General features: G+C 46.8%; 1 pseudogene across 1 annotated transcript; it reads right to left on the reverse strand.

Annotated features, from left to right (window-relative positions):
* Positions 1–422: 422 nt before the first annotated feature.
* LOC149310230 (uncharacterized) lies at positions 423–7715 on the reverse strand (annotated as a pseudogene). The gene is made up of 2 exons (XR_016281986.1): positions 7328–7715; positions 423–4722 (listed from the first exon to the last, which is right to left on the reverse strand). The product of XR_016281986.1 is annotated as an uncharacterized LOC149310230 (transcript).
* Between the last annotated feature and the right edge of the window lie 807 nt (positions 7716–8522).

The raw sequence follows: 8522 nt of genomic DNA on the forward strand, positions 1-8522 counted from the left end.
CTGACCAATGTTCCTCCAAGTGCCATTTCCTCCGTCCAGCAGGATGGCCTTTAGAGACCATCAGGGGGTGGGCAATATGGCCTCCTAGTTGCACGCCAATTTAGGGCGACCCCATTGATTTCATAGGGTTTTCTTAAGCAAGGAATCCTCAGAGGTGGTTTTACCAGTTCCATCCTCTGCTGAGGAGCCTACAGCACCTGGGATTCCCTGCTGGTCTCCCATCCAAGGACTAACCAGGGCTGACCCTGCTTACCTTTCAAGATCAGATGGGATCTGGGTTGGCTTTGAGAAACTAGTTGTTGTTGTTGTTGTTGTGTGCTTCCAAGTCATTTTTTACTTATGGCAACCCTAAGGCTATACCCTTCAACGTTTCACTGATAAAAACTGGGGCACAGATGTGGCCAAACAATATCAGAGTATGGTCAAGACAGCATGATTTATTAATGAGGAAGCGCATACAAGTTAGGAGATGCTGCAGCAGGGAGCTTTCTCCTGAGCAGACTGGGAAGAAGATCCTCCTCTCCTCTCTCCCCATTGAATTCATTAAATGCAACCCATTTTGCACAATGAACTCAGGTTGCATCACTGGATGCAGTGGATGGAGGAGAGAGAAACCAGGACATTTTAGAAGCAGCCCAAACCATGGATGATAGGAGATGAATGTGGACTGACAAATCAGGACCATGGGAGGGAATGAGAGACACTTTAGCATTTCTAGCAAAGTCGAGCAGAGTTACACAGCTGTCAGACAGTATCAGAGAGTAATGGGGGGATGTGCAGAAAGATGCAAATTGTGGCCATAAACTGACAAAAGGGGTGAGAAGTGGCAACTGTGCTGAAATCCTTGTAGCTTGAATGTTATATTCCATGAATGTATCTGAAGAAGCAGATTGAAATCCATGAAGGCTGGTGGCTTTTACTAAAGTAACAGCCAACAACCTCAGACTCTGTTCTGAGTTACGCTGATGTCTTTGGATGCAAAAGGCAAACAGAAAGTATGTGAAAAGAGATGGAGGCTATACACAGAGGCTGAGCTGCCCCAGTAATTCAAACTAGCTATATAGACAGCCAATTATCCCATTAACATTTCAAGCATTAAATGGAATCAGTTTTGATATTTTCAGATTCTGATTTTCAGACAACCTTCTGCATGATCTCAACCTTTTCCTTCATTTTCTTCCACAGTTCGATTCTCTCCTGATAGCCCAGCTTCTTCTTCTGGTCTTCCAACATGATGAAGACGTCAAAGTATTCACAGTCCAACAGCGTTTTGGGCTTCAGGGCCATTTCCTGCAGGCGCTGGAGGCTCTGGGAAGTCGTTCGGAAAAGGCCATGTAACCATTCTGTCATCTCTTCAGATTCCTGCCTGAGACGGGGAAGCATCTTCTCTGAAGCACTAACCTCACCAGAGGCATGCTCATATTTTTTTCTTCTTGTCACCAATGATCATTTTCTCTCTAAACACTTTTTGTTGAAATCGATACTTCTCAATCACATGTTCATTTGTTCGACAGGAGCCAGGACAAACCCGACAGGCAGTAGTTCGAAGAAACTGCTCAAAGCATGTGGGAAGATCAAATATGTATGACAGTTCACCTGGACAAGGATAGATACAAGTGAATTGGCAAATCCTGCAATTTAGTGCCATCTTACCCGTGGCAGAGATGTCTTCAGTCACCTTTGCAGTTTCTACTTCTTCATATTCAAAGTTCCTGTTGGCCTCCATCTCCTTCTTGTTCTGATCCAGAACTTGCTGGGTCTTCCGCAGTTCTTCCAGTTTCACCAGTCCAGCTTTGATCTGGGTCAGCAGATTCTTCACTGCAGCTTCTAGATCCTTCCATTCTCTCAGGACTTCCATCGTCAAAATCAAACTTTTCGTTTCTAGTGTGTTTAATGAGTCAAAAAAGATCTTCACATTCCAGTGGTTCATTTTCCAGAACATCTCATCGAAATTAAAGCTGCCTCCACTTTGTACAGGATTACTGGCAAAAAGGGCAGAATTGTTGAACTTGAAATGGACAGGGGTCCCGATGGCATCTTTAGCACACGGCACATCGGCTGTTTTAATAGCCTCCAGGACAGGAGGGGTCTGTCCATCCGCAAAGGTGACCAGGACCTGGATGTTGTCCTTCATGTCCTTCCCCAGCAAGGAGAGGACCGAGTCAAACACATATCTCTGGGCAAGGGTCAAACAAGCCAAGGAGGCTTGGAGCACAATGCAGATGGCATCGAGGTGGTCAGTGTCCTGCAAGGTGGACAAAAAGCGCCGGATCTCCCTTGTTAATGAGATGCTATGCTCTGTTCCTCCCGTATCTCCAAATCCCGGGGTGTCTATGATTGTGAGGGAATAGGGAATCTGGAAACCCATTTGATGATTCAACACATAGACCTTCACGTCAGATGCCTGGTTCTCATCTTGGCTCCTGTTGGTCTCTTTGTAAATGAGTTTGAATAGGAAAGGGTCTTCCCATCGGACACCCAGGATGTAGTTGACCATCCCGTTTATGAGGGTGGTCTTCCCGGACCCCGTGGCTCCCATCACCATGATGACTTTGTTGGGGGCCCCCAGGTTCTCCTTTCCCAGGTGATAGGTCAGGCAGGATGCTATGGCACCTGATGCCAACTTCAGCGGAAGAACATAGAGAGAGGGTTGCCCTTCTACCACCGCTTTGCTTGTTCGAACGTACTTAAGAGCTAGTCGGCCCTTCTCTTCTTCTTCTTTTAGGGAGGTAGAGACTTCCATCTCATCACTTGGAGCGCTTTGAGTCCCATCAGAACAGACAGCTGTCACTCGGAGTCTGTAGAGCGTCTGAGGCCTCAGTCCATCAATCTCACAGAACTCTGCTCTTTTCCTTGTCTTTATTTCATTCCATCTGTCTTTCTCTTTGTGAGCTTCCTCTCTGTACTCCACTTTGTACTCCTTTATAAGGACTCCCTCTCCAATGACACTGGGACTCCCCCAGGAAAGAGAAACCAAGGAAGACCCCACTGTTACTTCTCTGGGCTTCCCAGGGGGGCTGGTGGGAAGGGTCTTCACTGGTTTACTGGTCTCACTGGTCTCACTGTGGCCTGGCTTGCACCTAGCTGTGTACTGGAACTGGTACTCCTTGTTTGGGATCAGGCCTTTCAGTATGAATGTCTCCTGGCTGTCCTCCGTATCCACAGCCTTCCAGGCCTCTTCCCCTGCGATCCTGGACTCTACTCGATAGCCGGTGACATTGGCCCTTCCATATTCAGCCGGTTGAAAGGTCAGCTGCACCCGGTCATGTTGAATTCCGCTAACAAGAAGAGGGAGAGGTTTTGGGGGCAGATCAAAGCTGCTGCTGACCAGCTCCCCGTCTTCATAGAGGTAAATGGACGCTCCTGGGTTCTCCTGGTCTGGCACAGAGGCCATCACAAACCGGGTCTTTCCTCTGGGTTTATTCACACGAGCAAAGTCCGAAATGGATCTGGCAGCTTTCCGAGCCTTTTGTTTTGTCTCTTTGTGCTCATGCCAGGCCTTGCATTTGGAATTAGCTTTTTCATCCAAACGTTCTTTCTGAAGACAAAGCTGTAAAGTGGATAAAAATGGTTCCTCGTCATGTAAAGAAGTGAAGGCAAAGCAGAGGACAAAGTCATTCTGGGGGTCAAGCACGATTTCTTCCAGTTTGCTCTGGGAGGAGATGGTTTCTATCCCACTTAGGATAGTAAGGTACGATTTCACAAAATGGTTCTCTTGTTCCTTGGCGTTCAGAAACTCATTGAGCTTTCGGCTGTTGAAGGGGGACTGGTTTACAGACCTCAAGATGTCCGCAAGCGCTCCTTCCTCTCTTCCTCCTCCGCGGATGGAAGGCAGGATTCCTGCCAGCTCCTTCTGGAAAGTCTGCCTGTGTTGCTTGCAGAGATCCTTGAAGTGTTGGATTTTCTTCTTGATTTCTGGGAAGGTGTCGGCAATGGGATTCTTTGCCAAGTCACTGCATCTCATGTCAATTTCACTGAGTTCCTCCAGAATCTTTTGGGCATCAAAGATCAGTGCTAAGCTGATTTCGCGCACCATCTTGGCTGCCCTAGAATCCATCTTGGTCAGTGGGTAGAGCCAGACCATTATGGGCACGGCCTTCTTGCTGTCCTCTCCCACCATTTTGGGAAGAGTAGTGTACACTTGCATGGCATCCTGGAAACTCACCGGATTGCTCTCCAGAGAAAAGTCTCCGTGGAATTTGCAGCTAAAGGTCTGAACCTGGGATTTCTCTTTCTCATCTAGACGGAGCTCTGCTTCCCCACCGACAGATACTAACTTCTCAACAATAACCTTGAGGTTTCCTTGTATCTCTCGTACAGACTCAGAAGAAGAAACTTCTCGGTCAAAGACAAAGAAAGCCTGGGCCCCATACAAGATGGCGGTGACCACATGGGTGGCAGTCCCATGTTCAAAGACAGTCGGATGGGAGATGTTTTGGGATCCCAAATGACTCATGGTCAGCTGTTCATACCTGGTGGTTGTCTTGTACTGTAAGGTGACTCTGGCCTGATGCTTGGACTTCTTGGTATCTTGGAAGTATTTGGCAGACCCTCCCACTTCAACCAGTCCTCCCAGGAAACTGGCCTTGAGGGAGGCTGAGACATTGAGGGCAGAGGCCTTGTCATCAATGGAGTCGGATGCGATGATCTCAAATTCAGTTTTTGGCTGGGGTCTGCTGCTCACGTCCTTTTGAAGCGAGTCCAGGTCCCAAAGGGTGATCCCTGAAATGGAGAAGAGGAAAGTGGGCAAAGCTCAGAAACACTCAGGGAAAAGCCCAGAATGCGAGCATCCAAAATGTCTAGCTCTGAAAACAACAGAGAAACTAAATTGGTGCAGGACAGCCACTGTATCCTATGGTGGATGCATGCTTTTCTTTTGTCCCAATGTTATCTCTAACCAAACAGAGTTGCATATTTTTTCCAGGGGAGTGGCCGTCTGGTCTTTTGTCCATGGCTTATTTTACTTAGCCCAAGAAAAGCCAAGTCTGAATTTCTGATGGATTTAGGTGAAGCAGATGAAAAGAGCAGGGGCTCTTTCTCACTTAGGGAGGAAATAAATGAAAGGTCTTTAAAAGTAAGTCCCCTTTCTATCAGATCATAGAAGCTATAAAAACTGTAAGTCTGGAAAGGCTCCAGGTCCTAGCTAGATCTTTATAATTCCTGCCATTTTTGCCTGCATTGTCTATCCCACCTTTTACAAGCTTGTTTGCAAGAATGTCGTGGGAAACCTTGTCAAAGGCCTTACTGAGATCAAGATCTACTAGATCCACAGCATTCCCTTCATCTACCAAGATGGTCATTTTATCAAAGACAGAGATAAGGTTTGTCTGGCATGACTTCTTTCTCTGAAACCCATGTTGACTCTTTGTGATGATGGCATTGCCTTCTAGATCTTCACAGACTCTCTGTTTAATGCTCTGCTCCAGAATCTTTCCTGGGATCGATGTCAGACTAACTGGATGATAATTATTGGGATCCTCTTTCTTCCCTTTTTTGAAGATGGGGACAACGTTTGCCCTCCTCCATCTGCTGGGACTTCTCCTGTTCTCCAGGATTTCTCAAAGACTATTATTGTCAGTGGCTCTGAGATTTTTCTGGCTGACCCAGTCTACAGTGTCTCTTGTGTTCCTTGATTCGTGTTTGGATGCTGCATTTAGTGGTCCCTATGTAGACTTGTCCGCAGCTCAGGGACATAGCCAGGATTTTTTTGGGGGGGGGGGGTCCAGACTAAGTGCTACCATTATAATGGGGCTTGGGTGCAGTGGTGCATTGACACACACCATTCACTGTATCTAATGGAGGGGGTCCGGCCCCCACAGCCCCCCCCCGGCTACGTCCCTGCAGAGCTGCACCGTATACGGTCAACTCCTGCAGCCGTAAGAGAAAAATGGACAGTAGCAGAACGTGTTATAAACCAGTCTGGGCATACAATGCTGTTTGGAAACACTGAAATTTTGGACCATGCCAACAACTATGAGGTGAGAATGCACAGGGAAGCCATTGAAATCCACAAACACTTGTACAACTTCAACAAGAAAGAAGAAACCCTTAAAGTGAACAAAGTTTGGCTACCAGTCCTGAAGGACACTAAAATTGAGACATAGCAAATGCAAATGAAACCCACCCAGGTTCAGGGGTTTTCCCAGCAAACAATGGATCTCCAATTAAACAGACACAGAGGCCTTGCCATTCAACAATAGAACAATACACAGATGAACGTGGATATCACCTCCTCTCAAACAAGGGTCACACAAGTATATATATACCCCACACACTTCCATGTTTGGAGATGAAGATGCCAGCCAAAGATGCTGATGAAACGCAAGGGATAAATTCTTCCAGAATGCAGCACATAGCCAGAAAACCCACAGAAAAATATTGACGCCGGTCGCGAAAGCCTTCGACTTCGCAAGGGTGAAATTCTCAGCCAAAGAGCTCTAGAGCCTCATACAAATAGAGCCTTAGTCTGTTTCTAAATGCTTTCATTTGTGCATTTAATGTTTCTATAGTTAAAAACAGTCTAGATCAGTGGTGGTGAACCTGCAGCACATGGGCCAGAGGTGGCACTCAGAGCCCTCTTTGAGCAACTCTGCAGCACGTTTGCTAGAGTTCATTACTAGAAAGCCAGAGGGATGCGGCACTTTGCAATAAATATGTGGGTTTTGGGTTGATGTTTGGGCACTCGGTCTCTAAAAGGTTCGCCAACACTGGTCTAGAGAGATAGATGAATAGCTAGAGAGAGCTTTCATATGTTAGTACAGATTAAGTACTTTGAAGACAACTACCAGCCACTTGAAAGGCCTGCTGTATCATCTCACACAACTCAGTGAAGATTTTCGGGGTCACAACCTGCATCTTTCCATGTCAAACGACCTTCTGTCCTACTCCAACAACTATGTAGCTATGCTACATAAACCTGTTGCTTTAACGTCACTCTGCCAGTGCATCTGAAGTAGGCTGATATCCACAAAGGTCCATGCTAGATAAGTTTGGAGATTACCACACCGACTGTTTCTCCTTGATTTGGGCAAAGGCTGAGATCGTGTCTTATCACACCACTCTGTGCCCAGATCAGAGGCATCCCATACCAGATTGGCACAACTGCCATACTTTGCTAAAACAGGACTTTAATGGGAGAATAATGGGAGAAGTAATGGGAGAAGTCCCAATCAGGTATGGGATGCCTCCGATCTGGGCATGGAGCTGTGCAATAAGACATGGTCTCAGCCCATGTCCAGATTGAGGAAAAAGCACTGGCCCACCTCAGGCATTGCTGCAAAGGAGGAGATACTCCTCCACACAGAGACAGAGAGAGCCCAGCTCCTACCTGGGATGACAGTATCTTTCCGGCAGTCGTAGAGCATCCCCAGCTGGAAGGGGCGGCCCAATGCGGGCATCTCCAAGGCATCCTCCGAATGGTCCATGGGTCACTCTTCCATCCACCTCTCTGCTAAAAACAAGACATGTGAGAGAAGCAGGAAAGATGTTGAAGCACGTGGTGATGGAGAAGGGGAGAGGAAAGCCAAAGACAGAAAGGCAAAAGGGAGGCCAGGCGCTGCATCATGAAACAATGCCAAGTGCCTTTGCATGACTGCATGTCTTAGGAAAGTGCGACCCAAAGCGGGGGTCCCTGGCCTTTGGCTGCAAGTCCTTGGTGAGTTTCCAAGAGAGAAAGAAACAGTTGGCCCCTGGCACATGGGGCAAATATAATTGCCTGTCCTCTACATTAGATAGTATGAGGAGCACCAAGATCAGAGGCTAAAAGGGCACATAAGAACAGCCGATAAGGATAGAAGGCAACTCCTCGCTCCATGGAAATACAGGTAAGTCCAGGGGCCCCTGATGTAGGATGGCACTATCCAGACCCCTGACGATGAAACCTACGAAGGACGTTGGGAAGGAACAGAAAAGGTTTAGAGTAAACTAGGAATCCCCTTCTCCCAGAAAGTCTTTAAACTGCATTGTAATGCTAACATTAATAGCATAAACTGACATGTATAAAGTCTGAGCAGGAGGGAAGGATGAACGTGGCTAATAAAGGTAAGGATGAACGTGGCTAATAAAGGTAAAGAGGCATGGGCTCCCTTTTAAGCATTTGGGAGTCTACTAAATGGGGCTCTTACACAACCTTTGCAGATTTACTCTGAGTGAGGATGGGAACCTGAAATAATCCCTTTGCTTTAGTTCAGCAATTTAATTGTGTGAATGTTATGGCACACTTCCTTTTATCCTAGAAGTCAAAGATATAGCTGTGTTAGTCTGTATTATCAGTACGTAGATATATGATGGGGAGTGATGCGGCATCCCTTCCCGTTGCCCAAAGTGGGAGCCACAAGATGGTGCTCTGGTCCTCCAGAAGAGATGGGGAGAGACTCCTGGATGGAAGTTCAACCCCAAAGAGAGAAAGATAAGAGAGAGAAAGAGACCACAACTGTACATACTTCCATGAGCATTTTTCAAAACAGAAAAGCACAAGATTTCTTGGACGCATTTCTGAAATCTAGATGTATGCACTCTTTAAC

This window comes from Sceloporus occidentalis, unplaced genomic scaffold (genome assembly GCF_023333645.1).
Source record: "Sceloporus occidentalis isolate IW3139 unplaced genomic scaffold, rSceOcc1.0.p SCAF_7, whole genome shotgun sequence".
NCBI classification, from domain to species: Eukaryota; Metazoa; Chordata; class Lepidosauria; order Squamata; family Phrynosomatidae; genus Sceloporus; species Sceloporus occidentalis.